Below are 21,326 nucleotides of genomic sequence, written 5' to 3' on the forward strand. Positions count from 1 at the left end.
CCATGGGACATTTTGCAATGACTGGAGTCGGTTTTGGTTGTCAGTGCTTGAAGGGGGGTGTGATATTAGCATCTAGTGGGCAGACGCCAAGAATACTGCTAAACAGTCCTCAGCACAGGACAGTCCCCACAACGAAGAATTATCCAGTCCCGCGTATCAACAATGCCAAAGTTGAGAAAGCCTGCCCTGCTTTTACATCCCTTTGACAGATAAGAAAAAGGAGTCTTAAAGAGGTTAAATAAATTGCCAAAAGTCACAGAGCCAATAAGTGGCCGAGGTGGGACTCAAACCCAGCACTGTCTGACACCAAAACCCACACCCTCACCATCACATCACACTCTTGCTGCATTGTCGCTCGTCAGAAAATCATCTGCCTCATTGTACGCAATCTCACAGTGCGGTAAACCTAGTGCTTTGAATCCAAGGTCTTCAGTTTGGGTGTAAGTAAGACTGCTCTCGACCTCTTTGATCTTCACCAGTCATTCCAATTCTTATCTGTAATCTGGGAGCCCACATCTAGAGTTTTCTTAAATGTTTCCCCTAACTTTCTATGATTCGAGCCTTGAGCCTTCTAGCAAAGTGACCTGATTGCCTACCTCTCCACTGGGTGTTAGATTAACCTCCCTTAGGCATTGCCCTTATTCTGTTCTCTGCTTCTCAGCAAGCTGAAGTCCCTGGAGTGACCCCCTGCTGACTTTGCCATCTTCTCTGTGGAGAGAACCCTGCCTTCATTGATGCCGTGCGTGACTTTTTCTACTTCTACGGAACAATCCAAACAGCACCAGGGAAGTAAGCAGGATTTGGCATCACCCTTTCCCGCCAACGGTCTGTGGAGTATCAGACATTCCTTAGGGAAGCCACAAAGAGTTGACTCTCTCCCACTCTGAAGTAGTAAAGATTCCTAGGGGAGGGAATCCGCAGCCCGACCTCCAAACCGAATTGCTGAAGCCCCACTGTATGTTGCTCACTTACCTGCCTGCGCCCCGGGGACCAATCTACAGCAGCCCACACAAAGCTAGCAGGCAGCGAGCTGCTAGATTCTCCACGCCCTGGGTCATTGTATTTTTACACCCACTACAGAAGTAACATACACGCCCCGCAGACAGCAGCTTCACTAAACCGCAGTATCAGAAGCTGTAATTTGTCTCTAAAGATAGATTTGAAATAAAAAAAAATACCAATGCTTCCTATTCTGTGTCCTTTTGAAGGACCAGATTTGTTTCTGCAGAAAATGAGATCTGGAAGAACATGTAAGAATGCACGAAGATACCAAGCTGAATTACCCACTAAAGTGGCTTTCATTCCACAGCATTTACTGATGTGACTGCCACAAGGATTTCTGGTTCTCAAACTCTGCCTAGTCATGCAGAGGTGACGGGTTTTCTGCCCCAGTTTAAATATACAGAGAGCCTTTCAAAGAGGGCCTGTGGGGCTGTGAAACCAGGAGCTCTTAACTCTATGACGGAAGATTGAAGTTCTCCATAGGATGCCACAGTCACTCAATAGTGCTAAGTTTTTCTGACGAAATGTAAGATGTAGCCACTCCTAATAATCATGATAGTTCATAATAGTCCACTCATAATAACCCATGACTGGTGATCTGGGAAAGTAAACAGATGTTTCAGAGTTAAATAAAATATTATCACTCTCGGGGCACCTCGGTGGCTCAGTCGTTTAAGTGTCTGCCTTCGGCTCAGGTCATGATCTCGGGGTCCTGGGATTGAGCCTGCGTTGGGCTCCCTGCTCAGCGGGAAGTCTGCTTCTCCCTCTCCCTCTGCCCCTCCTCCCATTCGTGCTCTCTCTTTCTCCCTCCCTCTCTCTCTCTGGCTCCCTCTGGCTCCCTCAAATAAATAAACAAAACCGTAGAACAATATGTTATCACTGTCACACCCCATTACACATACCAATAGTAGATACGTAGAATATGGATTCGTCATCATAGCTAGATAATTGGGATTCACGTCAGAACCCAAACATTAACAGTTTCTTATTCTTCTAAGTCACTTCTGAGATGTGCTAGCAGAGACAAAAATTATCCAGTGTAGATTACATTCGCCTGCCGGAGGAGGTCATTGAGAGGTCATGACCCCCCCCCCCACACACACACACACACCCCGACATGTGACCTGGATCCGGGCAATCAGAGCAGAGGCTCCTTACCCCCATCTACCCCTGGAATGCGTGTTCCACCCACCATTCCCACACTAGGAGCCACTACAAGGACACAGCCTTGAGAGTAACGTGTTACTGGGACCGTCTGGACTGCTTATGTGGCTGAACCCCATTAAGGCCTCTTCGTAAACTACGATTCTGCAAGGTGAGTACGGAGGTCTCAAGACAAGCCTCATTTGGACGCGCGCTTACTTACGAACACTGCCACCTGCCGCCTGGAGGCGTCTGTCTCCTTCTTCCTTCTTTCCTTGCTCTTCGCGTGCAGGGGCCGGTTCTGAAGGTCACCTGGGGGAGCTCCCGAGGTTGAGAACCAACATTCCGCTCTACCCGCCAAGCCAGCGTCTCCCGCCGCACGGTAGTAATGAGGATTAAAGTCCAAGTAGCAGAGTGAGAGAGAAACAGGAGCCCCCCAGTATCCAGACACCTGACATTTCCAGTGAACAAGTACACAGGAGCTGCATTTTACTTATCCATGCCATGCCATCCCCTTCCCCACCCCCACTCTGCCTGGCTTGGCAGAGTTTCTGCTTTATCCCTTCCCCGGGGGAGCCCGGGACTCCCAGCACCCCGGAAAGGCCAGCGCAGTTTGGAAACACAGGCACAGCTCCCAGCGGAAAAGCAATCTAGATGGCGAGAAGCTCGTCTCGGGCCGTGTGGCTTCCGGCGCTCGGGTCAGCCCACTTCCTAGCCTCCCACAGACCACACGGAGTCTGGGGGGCCGGTGCAGACTGTAGCCCTACTGGTTAGATCCTAAGTGACCTTCCCATTGTCTGAAAGCTAACGAAACGCCTTAGAAATAAAGCACGGTATCTTTCCGCTCTTTGAGCTTCGGCTACTGCAGAAAGAGTCAGCTGCTTCTAATGGAGACCGAGGCTAATTTGATTCTAACTAATCACTATTTTGTGGCCATCTCGTTATCGGGCCCTCACCCTGTCTAATATCCTACCTGAACACACACACACACACACACACACACACACACACACACACACACACTCCTTTTCCTCTACTCCATCCATTTCCAAGTGTTAAGTGGGGGATGCAAGCACGAGGGCTGGAGCAGGCTACAGTCGGGACGGCTGAGGCTGTCACGGAGCTATCTCCCCCTGACATAGAAGTCGGCCAAATTGTCACAGCCAAGTAGCAATCATTTGTCTTTTCCCTTGTCTCCTCAGAGCAGAGGCTGATGTTCAGGGTGACTTTGGAATATGGACAGGGGTCTTCACGGCCAGGAAAAGACGTCTGACACCTTCCCCTCCCATCCCCCAAACCCTGTTCTGCCATTGCAACTCCTCTCAGGCTTGAATGCGGGTCTCCAGAGGTGAAGGGAGCATGGATTAGCCCACTGTGCTGCTTTGCCCACAGCATAGTATAATATTAATTAGTCACCTTCCTTATTATTCAGTCAAAATATCCCAGACTGAAATAAATTACATTCTTAGCACATATTTCACACCCCTGGATCAAGTCTTGCAAGGGTTTTCTTTTATTATTTATAAGATCATGTGCTGTCTTCCTGCGGAAAATGAGATGGTCTGCATGAGGAAAAAGGTAAAAGAAATGCAGAGAAATGAAACAATCAGATATTCCCTAATGATATTTAAAAATAGAAAATTTGCTACTGTTACATACAGCATGTTCCATCTTTTGAGATTTAATGGCTCTCTTGTGGTTTAATGGAGAATTACTTTCAGTAATTGATTATTAAAATTTAAAATTGCTAACCATCTTCATTATTAGATGAGCGAACATGTTATCCTTGTAATTAAAAAAGCCCGAGACTCACTTTCATCCTGTTGACAGAGCGGGCAGACCGTCTCCGCACTCAGACTTGATGGTTTCAGGCTTCTTGTTTGACAAAAATAGCCAGCCCGTCATTTGATGATGAAAATGCAGAACATCCACAGAGACTGAGCAGAAAATATAATGAACAAAAAATAAAATAATAAAAAGCCCTACAAGCTAATTAAAGTTTTCAGTCCCGACTCATTAAATGCCCCACATCACTTCTGTGATATTTCACTGTGCCGCGTGCAGGTAGCACGGGGCGCTGTCGCGCTATCGCAGCCTCCCTCGATGTGCCTTCAGGAAGCCTGACAACCTCGCCTCCTCCACCTGCACCTGCATGGTAGCTGCCCTCTCACATCTCACCTCAAGACGTTACCGTTACAAAGTGTTGGTTTTGGCAACACACTCCACCAACGGGTACTGGGAAAATACACTGGGATTTCCTGCTGTCTTCAGTGTGTGAGGATATTTCTAGACTGGCATGGAGCTCTCCGAGGAGTATGCACCCTGCTGAGTCCGAACAGTGGTACCTCAAAATCCCTGACCAAGTCCTACATCCTACGAGGGAGAGCTTTATCACGCAGTTATCCACACACTGGGGGTGAGGAATTTGCCTTTTTATGGGAGCCTGCGTCGCCTTCCAAGTTTTCATCATATTAGAGTGTTCATTTTGAGAAGGCAGCCCTCAGTGATCGCCACAAGGAAATTTTTATAACTATCAACAGAAGAGTCTATCAAAGGGGACATTTTTCACAACTCAAGTATTAGACAGATGTCAGTCTTCGGGAGAGAAAAATCCAGCAGGCTTGAGAAGCACATACATGAGTGAAGCAAAGATTTTTTGTACGTGAAGATTTATTCTGAAAATCAAGGAAAGCCATCTCAATATCAGTGTTCCTATAAAGGCTCAGTTGCTTAGCTCATAAAATCCATGCTCAAATGTCAGGTTTTTTTTAATTGACTAATCAATGACGCGCCAATATTTTCTTAAGATTCAGACCCTCAAGGATGTCCTCTCTGCTTCAACCCAGCCAACCTTGATTATTCCTCGACACAAATTACCACCCTACCCTTTGTCCACACTCAAAGACTATGATATCACTGGTCAATATTTAGACTGTGCTGTAAAGCTGTTCTTGTGTACTTGTCCCTGTGTTTGTCTTCCCAATTAGATTATATGAGCCTCAGGAGTAAGAGCAATTTCTTTTCTTCCTTTCGCCATTTTCACTTACCTCTATAGCCTCTTACCTGATGGTGAGCTCAGCAGACATCAGGTGTGTACCCCTCATCTTATTTGCTTTCTGGGTTAGATATGAAAGTTTGACCAGAAGCTGAGATATCCTGTACTCATTAAATATAACCTTGAATTTAGGATCCATATTCACTAGATCAGCCTTTTTCAACCACAGAACAATTTTCTCAATTCTCCCACCGATGCTACATAGCTAGTTGCATTCTAGATGCATGTGAGATAAGTAAATTAATTACATACAATGAGCCTTAGAGCTTAATGCTCAAAACTTCTTAAGAAAGACTGGTCAAGATTGTTCTTCCAGATTACCTGCAGGAAGTTCCCAAAGTCAAATAAGAAAATTCCTTTCCCCTTCCATAGTCTTTCTGGCATTGATGATATACTGACTTTCCTTCTGGAATGTAAAGGGCCAACCCGTTTTTAAGGCTGTCTCACATGTGAACATCTCATAATCACTTTGGTATACCCAAACACCATGGCACCTTACTTCTGCCAATGACACATACTTCCACGCTCGGTTAGGTTATATGCGTGCTGATAGTATAATCCTCATTTGAACATTTTTCTGTCTCTCACAGCACAGAGTACCTAACTTAGAATGTGTACAAGTTTACAGTACATATCAACTAACTAACTAACTAAAATTGAATAGATGAAAACAAGAGAAGGGGCTAATCCTGGATTTTTTTTTCCATTTCCTAAACCGCTTTCTTGAATTTAAATATGAATGAAAATAGCTACCCAGTACAAGTGTACTGATTAAGGGTCTACCAAAATTTCTTTCTCACATGGGCGTCAAAACCTTTGGTCCACAAGCAAAGTCCTGATCCTTTCATCTCCGTTGACAGCAATTCCCTAGTTTGGGTTTCTCAGGCCATCACCTCTGAGCCATCCCAGACTTCTCCCTTTCCCTCATACCCCTTATTTTATCCACCAACAGAATATATCAGCTCTTCTGTCAGAATAGATCCAGGCTATTGTTCATCATCTCCACCACTACCGCCTGTTCCAAGGTACCCTCACCCATCACCTAGATTATTCTAATTGCCTCCTAACAGCGCTGTTGACTGCCAGAGATACTCCGTTCGACATCATTTGTTTCAAGTCATTCCTCTGTCCGCATCCTCCAGTGAGTCCCGATTTCATGACGATGGCCGACCGAGTCCTACAAGATCTGCCTGCCCCGCCTCACCTTTCCCATCGTCCACTACCCTCCACTCCCTCGCTATCACCAGGCATTTTGGCATTCTTGCTCTTTTTCCAACCAGGCACTCTCTGGCCTCGAGAAGTGTCCCAAGGCCTTGGCACTTAATCCTCCCTCAGCCCGGATTGCTTTTCGCCCACATAGATGTGAACGGGAGCTTGCTCTTTCACTGGCTTCAGATTGCTGATCAAACATCACTGTATTAGTAAGACCTTAAGAGGTGTTTGCATCGGTTTTTGTCTACAACTGGTTTAATCCAGTTAATTTATCAAGGCAGTTAAAATTAAAATGGAGAAATTACAAAGGCCGCTGTTTACAGAATGTCAGGGTATCGGGAAAATCAAACATTGGCATAGTTTGGATGTAGAATATGGGCACTTAACAGAGGAATGCTATGGCTTCCTGCCAGCAGACCACTGAAGATACATTTCCCTCTGTAATTTTTTTCTATCTCGTCCCTTTATCTTCTACAAAAGATGAGAATGCCTAAGAAGGGTTCCCAGAAGGTTATTGACAACCAGTTGAAATGGTCCATACCATCCAAATTAACTACAAACATTGATTCTGTTGACCCTGTTTTTCTATATGGAACAGGGCTCTTGAAGGAAGAAAGGAAAGGAAGGGAAAATATAAAAGAAAAAATTTTCATTGACTACTTCTTTGGAGTCAGACAAATCAGATTGACATCAAAAATTCAAGAGCAGTGAAAGATTTCACCCACGCTTTTGTTTTTGTTTGTGTTCTTATCTTTTTTTTTTAAACTGGTTCATCTCACACATTATAATATCCTGGCAGCAATACAGCTGATAACAGCCTCTTGGCATTAAAACAATTTCTGGAAAATATTTCAGTTTTGCCAAATTCTGACAACCTAACATGTTATGGGACCTGGACCAAAGCTAATTATTGCGGTGGAAGGAAAGACTTTATAACTTTCCCCGATGAGAAGTTTACTATTTTTTTTAAAGGGTTACCCAAGGATCCCTAAATATTGAATCTGGATGGGATACTGGCTGAGCCACCCCTTTATATTGAAGATAAGGATGCAAAGATTTGGTGAGGTTAAATGATTTGCCCAAAGCATAAGATTTGTTACCAGCAAGCTGGGAATCAAACTCGATCTCCTTGGCATTCATTGTTCCTTCTGCTTTGCTGTGTTTGTACCTTTTTGATGATTGTGCCATTTCTGGCACTCACAGGGAAAGTCAACTAACATCAGCTGTGTCACCTAGGAAGTTGTAATCCAAAACTTGAAACCAAATGGTTAACATGAAAATACACATAGTCGTAATTATGATGAAATATAATTTTCAGTTTACAACTTATGATCTTCAGGAGGTTTTCATATCTATTGTCTCATTTTATCCTCAAAGGAATGCTCTACAAATTATATAATAGAAAACATTGCATAAATATTAATAGATAATATTTGAATACTCTGGTGTGCTCTTTGGGGAATGGCCAGGAAAGAAAAGTCTCTGTGGTTTCTTACATGTGTGAATGAGACGGTGCTTTCATCATACATGCTGGATGCCACTAAATTGGATTTGTGGATCAACCTTTACGTCTCTATGTAGCTATAGATACATCTATATCTGTAGCTATACACATATACATATATGTACAAATACAGGCATGTAAGTGTGTATATATACATGTGTGTGTACATTGTAGACCTATATATACACATACATAATTTCTCTTCTCTGTTCTCATAGTCATATTTGGAATCCACTAATGCTCTTTGCTATATTCCATGTGTCAGCACAGACGAAAGCCATCTCAGGTCTCTGGAAATGGCAGAGAGTGAATAATTAAGATCAGGCATCAAGACATTGACATGTCATTCACTGGTAACACAGAGGGACGGGATGCCAATAGTACTTTCTAAATATGCCACCAAGGGAGGGATTTCCTAGATCCTTAATAACATTGGCCCCCATACATAATGGATACTACCAGCCAGTACCTTCTTTCCCCTGCATAGCTTATGTCAAAATTATGAAGGGAAAAAAGAAGAAAAGGATATTGTTCATTTGCTTATGGAGAGACAACTGCCTATTTTGTGAAATTTGAATGGAGTCAGGCAGGGCCTCTGGCCAAAAGTATATCCCTCAATGCTTGTCATACCGCCTGAAATCCCACCATTATCGACTCAGTCCTTTGTGTCTTGAATCTTTCTCAGGCCTTAAGCAAACCCATTAAAATGCATATACTCTTAAAAGGGCCACAATATTCTCACAGATTAGGCCCTTAATTAATGGAGCTCAGGGTAAACCAAGGATAAGGAGAGTGACAGTAGAGGGGTGTTTTTAAAATAATACAACACAAATGTATTTCCAGGTATGGAAAACTTGCCTGGGGCCATTATACATATCAGAATGTTGAGTGGGACTTTTCTGTTTGCCTCCAAATGGGCACTAGGGTCCACAGTTCAAAATAACAGACAAAAAAAATGCTCAAATTATAAAGGGAATCACCAACAATTGGGGCCAGGCAGTCTGATCCCAGCACTGCAGGAGTTTGGCATGCTTAACAAATAACTGGAACCTGGCTTTTAGAAGGGGACCCAGAGCCGACTCTTTATAAAATGTTAAGCCTGTTTACCTTGCTGGTGGGGGGAAGGTCCGATTTTGTTTAAACCTATCTGAGACCCTATCTGAGATATTGCCTACCTATGAACAAGTTTTAAGAGCCGCTTACACAATGGCATAAGTCCCCCCTTTTTTTTTCTCATAAAAGTCAGTGTCATGATAGGTTCACCACCAGGGAAGACCTAATTCTCTCTGATTCAGTATCATTAGTGCTCAGTTTCCTAAAACCTACTAGGTCTAACTGACATATGAGAGCTTAGATGATAGTCAATTAAATCATTTTGTGTGAGTTGAAGAAGATAAGGTGGAAAACCATTATGAAAACCCCATGAGGGGGAGTTGGCAGCAATGTGCTCACGCAAATGGCGGTGACCACCAGCCATCCCGCACTGCCCCACATGCGGCAGCCCACTGTGCATTCCAGGACAAGCCGAAAATCAGTGTCCTGACACTTCATGGCATCTGTTCTTTTGACTACTGTTAAGTTGGGTGGAAAAGGTCATCCAGATCCTCTGTAGGAAACCCTACTTATGATTGGATAACACCTCATCTGGGTTTGAAACGACTCACAGTATCACAGAGAAAAAGAGAAAATCCAACAGGCAATGGAACCGAACGTATCCTCTTTCTGGCAGAACCCCTCAGTCAGACCAAAGTATGATGCATCCTGAGAAGCGGCAGGTTGTTTGAAGAGAAGATGTTCTACGACCCCCAAGGGAACAGTGCTGCCACCAGGGACAGATTCTCCAAACCTAGATAGACGGAGTGGGGAAAGGCTCCGCTCGCTCACTGGAATTTCCTGACACTTCCATAAATGTCAATAAACACGAGTCTAAGGAGTATATGATGTTTCAATATATTTTGGTATAAAAGGTGTAACAGGAAGAGTCTTAAAATGAAAGTACCGGACGGAAATGTGTATGTCTGTTGAGGAAGACCAGACCATGCTCAAAGGCTGCATATAACTGCAGGAGGGGACTTGAATCCCCCAGGGCCCACCAAATAATCTGTTTCATTGACACAATTATTAAATCATTGATTAGTGTGCTGAGTGGTGGTATTGCTTGTCTTTATTACAGGTGAATTGTAGCCATTGCCAGCTGTTTCCATGGCAAGTTCTTCAGCTACAGAAAAGCTGGCATTGTGCCCAGACGCAGCCTGGGAGCCCCACCGCTTCAAAGTGTTTTTTCTTTCCCCCAGCCAGTGCTTCCCCCTGTCATTACATGGCTTCCCTGTGCTCTCATCAGCCCAACAATAGAATCTATAAACCCAAACACAGAAACAAAGAGATAACTTATTGGCAACTAATGAAACACAGAGAGATTGTTCAAGCAGGGTAAATGCGAAAAGGCTTTGAACCAGTTTAAATGATCTACTTGTGTTCCATCGCCCCGTGGTTAACACAGGCATGAAGGCAAGTGTCTCCGTCTCATAAAAATTACCCTTCTTTGCCTTAAAGGTCTGCTCTCTTGTTGCTTCACATCTCAAACTCTTTTTGGAGTACTGGTTTGCTCTCTGTCCACCTGTCCAAATTCTACCCATCTATCAAGGCCGGCTGGTCTCCCAGATTTCTAAGAAACTTCCCCTGAACGTGCACACTAGGCTGACTTTTTTTTTTTTCTTTTCATTCCTCCATTAATCGAGGTACGTCCCAGCAGGTGCTAGGGCAAATATGGAAAATTTTGAGAATCCATGCTGTATCACAAATAAACCAAGGCACTTCTTCCCTCTGATCCCAGATGTCCTTTCAGAAACTTTCTCAATCAACACTCCAATTAGCTCCACCAATTACTCAGCCTCAGCGGGTGAGAGGAAACCTATTTGCTGTCCATGGTGCTGAGAAAAGAGGCCAGGCCTTGTGTCAGATGAACCAGGATTCAAACCTCTGATCAGAAGTTTACTAGATAGGCAACCATGGTATCTTTTTTTTAATCCCTTGAGACTCAGTGTTTTAATCCATAGAACAGAAATAATAGGGTCTCACAGTGAGAATTACGCCCAGTACCTGGTACACAGTAAGCACCTGACACAGGAACATTTCCTATCCTATCCCCGTGCCCTCCACCAAGGGCACTGGCTGTTGTTCACTGCTCACCAGATCTTCTCTCTCCGAGTAGATTGTAAGTTCCTTGAGAACCAAGCTACAGAAGTTTCTCTATGCCAAGACTAACACTGTATACATAAGCTGTAAAGTTTGGGGCCTTTTTCCTGCTGGTATGTGGACTAGAAGAAATTTAGGTGATTTTCTGAATGAAGATTGGGAATCAATGAGCTCACACTTTCAGGTAGTTGATTCCAGCATTATGATCATTCTCTGCAAATTCTATGCTATGAAAAAGCAAGAGTTAAATAAAGTCCTATCTTTTTGGCCCAGATATGTAGCAACCTTAGTAATCTGCCTATGGATTCCTGTCTGAGAGAATCCTGTTGCATTCTTCTAATGTCTCCATAGGGTCTGCTCGAGGCAGGAGATGAGCATCTCGGCTTGATCAGGCCCGGCTTTGACAAGTGGTAAGTGAGAACACGTCTACCACGTTTAGCTTGACGCATTCTGCCAAATTGTGTTTGAGAACCATTTTGAAAGAGAATCGGAGTTAGCACAGACATCAGGTTATTCTCCTTGAGAGAAGAACGAACTTATGAATTTGAAATTGCACAGGGCCAACAGGACTTTCTGACTGCTTTCCTGCCAACCCCCCACAACGTGTCATCAAATGGGCAGGTTACTATATGTGGTCCAAAATAGATTAGAGATCAATTCCTTTCATTCAAACTCTGTCTTTTGAAATCCAACTTGTGATACAAATAAAATTTCAAACTTCCCAATTGAAAATTCCCCTTTGTTTCTACATATAGTGAATGCAAAACCTCCAGTCACTGAGACACAAATAGATGAAATAATCATAGAATCATAGAATTTCTGGTGCTGGCAGGGACCTCAGAGATTATCCAGTCCCACCCCCTCATTTTAACAGACGAGGAGACTGATGTTAGTGGAGGATTATAGCCTCAGAGGTAAAACAGAGTTCATTAACTTATCCTAGAAAGGACCTGTTTTTGTTGTTAGAATAATGATTAAATGATTCCAGTTTCATGTTGTCTCCTTTATTCAGAAAGTTTACCATTCCCTTCTCCTTTTGTCCGTGTAACCATGACAATTGCTGGGAATAATATAGCTATCAGGGTAAAAATAGCTTCATTAGCATCAACAAGGAGCTCGCCAATCAGCTTGGACCTCTGAAAGGGCTGATAACCACCTTCCCTGCCTCACAGTGTGCAACACACATGCTCTCCTCACTCCTCCCCGAGGCTTGGCTCTTCCCTCTTCTGAGGCTCTGTTCATCACAGTTTGACAGCTGGGATTTACAAGTGGAATCCTACCTGAGAAAGCCCTGTTCTCAAGCAGGCTCAACTGGACCTGGCCCTGGGATTTTTGGCCTGCCTCTGCTTTCAAGAACCCCTAATGTCAGGTCTAAAGCAGAAAAAAAAAAAAGTGAACATTTTCCCTCTGTGTATACACAGAGAAAAATTAGATATAATTTAGAAATGGACACAGTTGTTAGCAGGAATCCTTTGGAGAGGGTTTGGTGTTTGTTTTGGGTTCTTCATTTCATTTTTCCACTGGCACTCCCCACCCCCACCACGAGCAGTTTGATGATTGATGCTATTTCTACAGGTTTGTATGCAATAGAAAACAGTCTGTCAAGGTATTTTCGTCACACACACCACCTAAAAAACCGCAAACCAAATAAAAATGAAAACTGGGAAACAAAACTAGCAAAGAGTAGAGAGAGGCTTTAGACCCATTTTAGATCATGGGCTAAATTCATTATGGCTAAATTTCACTAAAAGAAAATTAAACTGAGTTGTACAGTTGAACTACCTGAAAGAAGGGGAGACTGATGGCATGGTGCGCAGCAGACTGGTATAAAGCCATATACCATGGCTTTAAAAATAGACTAATGGATCAATGGAGCAGAATGGAGAGTCCAGAAATAGATCCATACATATATGATCAATTGATTTTTGACAAAAACACAAAGGCAGTTCACTGCAGAAAACAATAGAGTTCTCAACAAATGGTACTGGGATAATATATGAATATTCATATCCAAAAAGATGAACATCGATCTGAATCTCTCCCCACATAAAAATTTTTACTTAAAAGGGATCATAGACCTAAATATAGAACCTAAACCTATAAAAGTTCTAGAAGGAAGGACAGGGAACAATTTGTAAACTTGAGTTAGGCAAAGATCCACAAAATAAAATTGATAAATTGGATTTCATTAAAATCAAGAGCTTCCCTTGAAGACACCATTAAGAGAGTGAAAAGACAGCCACAGACAGGGAGGAAATATTTGCAAATCTCATTTCTGATACAGGATTTCTTTCCAAAATATGTAAATAACTTTCAAGATTCAATAACAAGAAAATAATTTGATATAAAAAGGGAAGCAAAATATTTAAGTCGCCACTTCACCAAAGAAATTGTAAGGGTGTTCAAGAAGCACATGATAGAAGAGATTTTGAAATGAGAACGAGACACCATTATATCACTCTTTAAAGGGCTGAAATAAAAGAAGGCTGACCGTACCCAGTGCTGATAAAAATAGATCAACTAGAACTCTCATACACTGATGAAGATGATATGAAATGGCACAACCACTTAGGAAAATAATTTGGCAATCACTTTAAAAGTTGAACATACACTTACCATATGATCTAGCTATTTCACTCCTAAATATTTCCCCAAGAGAAATGAAAACCTATGTTCATTCAAAGACTTATATATTCATGTTCATAACAAATGTCTTTGTAATAGCCCAAACTGGAAACAATACAAGTGTTTGTCAACAGGTGAATAGGTTTAAAAAAAAAAGTTATATCTATAAAAAAGAATACTTACTCAGCAAAAAAAAAAAAAAAGAATAAATTATTGATACATACAACAGCATGAATGCTATTCAGGGAGAAAAAAATGTCTTTATTGAGGTTGAAATGCTTACCTTGAAAATAAGACTTCAAAAAATTATGTTGAGTGGAAGAAGTCAGGTCAAAACAACACCAAAAAAGAAAGAGTACATATTGTATGATTCCGTTTATATAAAATTCTAGAAAATGCGAATCAATCTATAGTGACAAACAGCAGATCAGTGGCTGTTTGGGGTGGGTAGGAAGTTTGGTGGGGGTATAATGGGAGGGAGGGAGGGAGGGAGGGAGGGAGGGAGGGAGGGAGGGAGGGAGAGAGGATAATGGGAGGAACTACAAAAGTGCACCAAGAAACTTTTGGGGGTGATGGATATGCTTATTATTTTCATCATGGTGAAGGTTTTATGAGTGCAAATAAATGTCAGAATATATCTATTTTTTCAGTTATTAGAAAATGGAGGGGTGATAAAAATAAATATACCATGGATGAATTTCTTGATATGATTCCCTTTAGTAATTAGAGAGTGCCACTTTTGAACACATGGCTCAAGAAGTAAAGTGTGAGGGAAGCATGGTAAAGAGTCTTTATTTTTTTTTTAAAGATTTTATCCATTTATTTGACAGAGAGAGAAAGAGCCAGTTAGAGAGGGAACACAGGCAGGGAGAGTGGGAGAGGAAAAAGCAGGCTCCCAGCAGAGGAGCCCAATGTGGGGCTCGATCCCGGGACCCTGGGATCATGCCCTGGGATCATGCCCTGAACCAAAGGCGCACAGGGGTCTGAGCCACCCAGGCGCACAGGGGTCATGCAATATCGTATGTGAGGTCCCTTATCTCAGCTTAATTTGGGAAGTGCAGCTTTGAAGACAGCAATATTTCCAATTGTCTCTTTCTTCAATTTATCCTTACCACTTACCACTTACCCTCTACTTGCATCTTACCAAGAATTTTACATGCATTTTCTCACTTAATCCTCCCAGCAAAGTTTACTGTACCCTTTGCACAGAGGAGGAGACTGGGCCCCCAACAGTTAAATAACATGCTCAAAGTCATACAGTCCATGTTAGGTGGAACCAGGATTCAGAAGCAAGTCTGACTGTAAAATCCCATGCCCTAAAAAGTTGCTACTTATTCAGAAGATAGGAGGAATATGTTGGGTGTGAAAATAACATTATTTTGACTTAATTAACCTATCCCTTTAAGGGGCTACCTTGCTCAAGTTCATGATCTCTTCTTCATAGAGTTCAACAAAATGCATCCTACTCCCAAATCCTTAGCAAAGTTAACACTTTAGGGCAGGGGTAGACTGGGGAAGAGCTTGCTTCTCCCTGATAACAGAATTTAAAGATATATGGAATCATGGATGAAGATAAGTAGAGAGAAGCAAATATAGATAAGATAGAGACAGGAGGCCTAGCACCACTAAAGGATTTCATGTACAGCTGTGCAATTTGTTCACTATACAAGGGCCTCTGGTTGAAGAGGTAAGTAGGGATTTGCACCCCAACTTCATTCACCATGCCTGGGCTTGTGTCTTCCCCCAGGGCTTCACTGACAGATTCACTTAAAAAAAAAAAATTGCACAAAACTGCAACACAAGTTAGGGGTGGCCTTGATAAACAGATTTCCTTTGTTTGTCTTTTGTTCTTTTACTCTCTTCCAAACTCACGGCATTGCATTCCTGCTCTGGATTTTGCATTATTCATGTCAAATAATCTGCTAAATATTATGTCCGAGAAGGCACAATCTGAGCCAAGGTAACCCACATAAAAAAGAAAAAAATAAGGGCATAAATGATAAATGAAATAAAGATTTTTAAAGAAATTTTATGGTATTTAATTAATCTACCAGTTTTACTAAGTTGCTTTCAAGTGAAATGGCTCTTTACCAGCGCCTTTTGAAAAGGTTAGAAGTGAATTCCCTGAGCTACAATCATTAGCATATAGATGTCTCTAAGTGTTAATTTCTGTTTTCACTGAATGAATGTAATTTAAAATGAGGCCCTTTCAAATCAGTTAACTTCGGCCATTTAGGAAAGATAAGAAAAATGGACTCAAGCATGAACCCCCAGCAGAACCTGCTTCTTTGGGATAAGTACTATATGCCACAGCCACGCACTACTTTGGGAAATTACAGATCTGTTCAAAAAGAGAACGAGGGTTTGAGGTGAGTAGGTTAAAAGGACCCCAAACATTTGCTTTCGATTTAGCTAATCAAGAAAAGGAAATTGAAAATGAATGAAGAAATCAATTTTGAAAAATATGGCAGTTGTGTCCCTATAGAAAAACCTAGTAATATTGTTGCAAGAATCCAGCAGCACTAACTTTTTATTTCTTCACAGTGCTTGGCACATGGAGGTTATGCAACACACTTTTGCTGGGTTGAGTTGTGTTACCATAAATGGAAATATATGTCTAATAGCAATCTCGAAGACCGTTAAGTCCTTTATTTTACTCATGCTCCCCTTATAGCCTCTTTTTTTTACAGCAATAACCCTCTAAAAATATAAATCAGATCCGGTCAATCCTGCACTTAACAACACTTCAATGACTCCCCTTGCTCTTTCTTAGAATAAAATTCAAACTCGGCCCATAAGACCCTACATGATCCGTCTTTGTGGCCTTTCCTCATCCTTATCCTCCCAGGGCCCAGCCACACTGGCTTCCCTCAGTCTCTCACACACAACTCTGCCCTACCTGGAGCCCTACTCTTGCCCCTCTCTGAATGGAAGCCTCTTCCTCTAGCTCTCCCATGGGCAGCTCATGGTCATTCCTCCAGCCTCAGGTCAAATGTCATATGCTTAGGGAAGCCTCTCCTCATCAGACGACCTGAAGTTACCCAGCCCCAACCCCCAGTGGTTCTACATCTCATCACTGTCCTTCCATCATTATGCTCTTCAAAATCTGACATTGTAGTTCTTATTTAATGTCTGTCTTTCTCACATGAATGTGAGGGCTTTGTGAGAGGAGGGAGTTTTTCTTATTCAAAGCAATATCCCTGGGCCAGCATACTAGGCAACAGTGCCTGGTTCTTTGTAGGAGACCAAAGAACACTTCCTGGCTTAATCACTAAGTGAACAGCAGACAGGTGGATTTACCAACCCTACTCTAGATTTTTGGAATGGCATGTAGACCCAAAGTTACATAAAGGCCACTGTTTATAGAGAACAGGTTAAATTAGAAAGACAATAGAATCACTGCCTTCAGCGTGCTGTTGGAAAAGGGCTATAGTTCTGTCTAGCATTTAGCACACGGTAGAACGATTGCACACCGTGCTGGTGTGTCTACCACACTCAGGCTAGACATATCTATTAAAGGACAACTCCCATACCCTAAATTGTAAAATGTGACAGGAAAAAGATCACATCTGGCTCAAATTTATATCCTCCAGATATATAAAAACACATTAAACATTCAATTAGTCCCCACCTTCACCAGAATTCAGAGACTCTGCCCCTTGAAGCTCTTCTCTAAATTGGCTTCCAACACTCACCATTCTGCCTTAGCAAGGAGAAAAAGGTGAGTCTGAAGTTGAGAGACCCTGATAAACATATGAAGTTCTTGGCTTGGGGCTCCAATTTGTGACTGAGTGATCTAATGGATTTCTATGAGGCTGGAGCAGAGCTGTTGATTTGTTTACTCATTCGTTCTTCATTCAACAAGTGCTGTTGAAGGTCTACCCAGATGCTGTGCTCTAGACAGTCAGCTAAGTGCTGGCCGTACGGTGATACACGAGGTAGATTACGGTTCCTCCTGGAGTTTAGTTTCTCAGAGAAGATGGTGGGAAAGCCCTCTCTGAGAAGCCATTTAAAAGGATGACTTCAGGATGAGAAGAAAGCATTGCTGTATACATCTGGAGGAAGAGTGTTCTGGGCAGAGAGAATAGCACGCGCTCCAGCCCTGACGTGGGAAAACTCTGTGTGCGCTGAGGAACTGAAAGAGGCCCCTGGGTCTGGGAACATACTTGGAAGAGGAGTGGAAGACATTGCAAAGGGAAGCAGGGTCTGGATCATGGAGGACCCTGAAAGTCATAGCAATAACTTCCACAGTGCAAGGAACAATGGAAAGCTGTGGGAAGGATTCAAAGAGCAGCATGATTCTGTATTCTCATTTTAAAAGTTTATTCTGACTGCTATGTGGAAAAGAGATCAGTCATGGACGTTTCTAAGGGTCTCTCCTTCACATGCTAACGTTAGCTGACAAAATCTTTCCGTAACTAACGGGACCTCACCCAGTACTCTCAGAAAATTCCACTGAGGGTGCCTCACTGATCTGGGGGTCTGATCTCACCATCACACTCATCATAACTTCGAAGTACACAGGATCACTGGTGCTGGGAATACTGGGGAGGCCTTGTGCTTTGACACTGGATCTGGAATGGGTTTCCTCGTGAACAACTTCATTCTGTTGAGAGGAGGTCATTCCTTTTTGACTTGCTTGCGTGTTTGTTTGTTTATATAGGTTCCAGTTTTATAACTAAAGGTCATATTTTTAAAGGCAAAAGCTTCAAAACTATGACTCCTACCACCCGCTGTAGTGCTAAGCCAGCTCTCCCAAACCTTATTGACAAAGATGATGCGTGGGCCACATCTCTGCACACATAGACGCGCATACACAGACACACTAGGGGTGAGGGATGAAGGGAACCAAGAGTTTTGTAGTTTTGTTTTCCCTTTTTCTAGGGCAAAAGTAGAATAATACCTTGAAGGTCGTGCAGCAACTCAGTGGCTCAGATCACCACTCTACAATAGCTCCTTCCCTCTGCTTCGGGGACCTATTTAAAGGACTCAGTTCTCTCAATGTCCATCCTTCCTTCAGTTCAGAAAACACCAGTGCGTTAAAAAACATGTCTCTTCTCTGTGACCTAAATAATATCCGAGGTAGCCTGACTTCATACATCAACAAAGATAAGATGACAAATGTATCACCAAAGTGGACCCTAAACTGAGGATATTGTAGCTAACGAGGGGATACTTCTCTATATTGAAGGTTAAGCTCCAGAGTTCACAAAACCAGTGTGTCGCTAGTTGGTAAATTCAGAATAGAGTCTGGTTCATCTGTACTCTCATAACCCTATTTATTTAACAAACATGCATCTGCCAGTATGATGGTAATAAACGTAGAAGATACAGATAATAATTATTGTAACAGCTAATCTACATTGAGCAACTATGTGCTTAACGTACCTTATCCTTCTAATGTATCATTATGATGAAACAACTGCTATTATCCCTGTTTTACAGATAAGAAAAACTGAGTTCAGATAGGTAAATAATCTGCCAAGGTCACATTTTCAGTAAGTGACAGACCTGGATTTGAATTCCAGGTCCGAACTCTCAATCCTACGTAATGCTATTTAGTGCCTTTAAGAAGCTCACAGTAGGAGAGCCAAAATGAAATCTATTAATAATCACCTTGGAAGGTGCTATATGTAGTGGTCCTGTGGGTACTCAGGAAAGAGAGTTCCTGGGTCAAAGTAGAGGTTCAAGAGTAAGTGAAGCATGACCTGAATCTGTGGTGTTAGTATAACATAGAGATTATAATATCATGCCCTGGAAATACATTGCCTGACTTTTAATCTGCCAATCTGATTTTGTGCTCTTGTTCAAGTTACTTAAGATTTTAGAGTCTCGGTTTTCTCATCTGTCAAATAGGGATGATAATATTACGTACTTTATCAGCTCAATAGGGGGGTTTAATGAGTAAAGTGATGCCATGTGTTTAGAACAGTGTTTGACATTTAATATGCATGCAATAAATGCTGCCAGCTCTTATTTTTCTCAAAGAAAATGTAGGAGGTTATCAGTGTGAATTGGGTGGTGGAAGAGATAGCATGTTCAACTGAAAGAACATTTGCAAAAGCCCATAAGCAAGACAACGTGGCAGAGTCAAAGCATTTTGAGGCCTCTACAGGTTGGAGTTAGGGCTTCCGTGTGTGCAGAAAGGACGTATCTTTGCAACACAGGAGAGGGAGGCATGCACCATGACATGAAAATGACCTTTTGTGTAGTATTTGAATTAGAGAAGAACTTGTACTTGATTCTCATCAGTAAAATGGAAGAATTTGACGAAATGAAAATGTAACCCTTTGTAGTTGTAGTAATCACCAAAGTTTACAATTCTTACAATATCCATTTTAAAGTTCTTGGGGAATTTATTCTTGGGTCTTTTTAACCTAGCTAGCCACCTGACATTATTATAGCAGATTCCTTATCAGCTGATGTGAATTCCTGACTCACATTTAATGTCATCAAATTTAGTGGTGCCCATGTCCCCGTAAATAGGCAATCTTGAAATTTTGGTAATTTGTGTATTTTGGTCAAATTTTGGATTAAGTTAACCGTCTCACCTAGATAATATCAATCCTGTCATAGAATCTTTTTTTTTTAACAAGCCTGTGAAAACATATACAAATACTCTTCAGAAATAAGAATAAAGAGAAAACACCAGGGACATAATATACTAACATTAGTTAATGCCACACAGGAATATTTATCTAACAAATATATGCAGTATGCTTGACATTTCCCCTGGTATCAATTTATTTTATTTATTTTTTTCACTTATGGTAGCATAAGTATATTTAAATACTAAATATGCTTTGTGCCTAAAATGTTCCCATTCGTAGAAACATATACATCTTGTTTTAATACCTTCTTGACACATGTTTTAGAGATGGGTCCAGAGCCCACTCTCCATCCAGAGGCCGGCTCTTAGGGAAATCATTTGTTTCCTGCCAGTCCAATAGCTGCAAAAATAGGAATTGCCATTGTGCTGTAGATCAGAGCATTCTGTTATTTATAAAGCGCTGCAGCGGGATAGAGCATCGCCATCCATCAGCATCCAATCAGCGGAGAAGCTGGCAGAGGGAAGTGGGGTGTGTACGAATGCATTGGCACAGGCCATTTAAACTGGCATATTCTGGAGCTTGAACTTGGCAGTGGTTTTTGAAACTAATTTATTTGTTATTTGCGGGAAAGGGTTACCACTTTGAAGCATACTCGAAAAGTTTCCAATTTCAGGACATTGAGGAGTCAAACACTGCAACTAGCATTCTCATGTGATTTCCTCCCAGTATCCCCTTCGCCCCATCCACAGAGCTGATAAGATGTCATTTCATTCCCTGCCATGGTTACATTTTTTTGCTCATTCCCTATTTCTGTTTTTAAAATTGAATCCTCTCCGAATTCTTTTCCATTTTTAAACACCACCTGCTCTTCTTTCTAAAGTACCTCTCAAACAGGTTCACATCTCGAGAGTCCCATTAGATTTGGAAGTGAGGTATACATGCTATTTGTGGCTCAGCATTAAAGGCTAGGGTGGGTACCACTTCGTTATTTTCACAGATTAGTATTATGTAGACATCGTCAAAATGCCACGGGCATCTA

General features: G+C 42.0%; 1 non-coding gene across 1 annotated transcript; it reads left to right on the forward strand.

Annotated features, from left to right (window-relative positions):
- Positions 1 to 1,405: 1,405 nt before the first annotated feature.
- Positions 1,406 to 1,534, forward strand: LOC123783472 (small nucleolar RNA SNORA25). Its single transcript, XR_006777214.1, has one exon. It is a non-coding gene; the product is annotated as a small nucleolar RNA SNORA25 (small nucleolar RNA).
- Positions 1,535 to 21,326: the final 19,792 nt, after the last annotated feature.

This window comes from Ursus americanus, chromosome 1, assembly GCF_024610735.1.
Source record: "Ursus americanus isolate L20-20 chromosome 1, mUrsAme1.1.p, whole genome shotgun sequence".
Taxonomy (NCBI): domain Eukaryota; kingdom Metazoa; phylum Chordata; class Mammalia; order Carnivora; family Ursidae; genus Ursus; species Ursus americanus.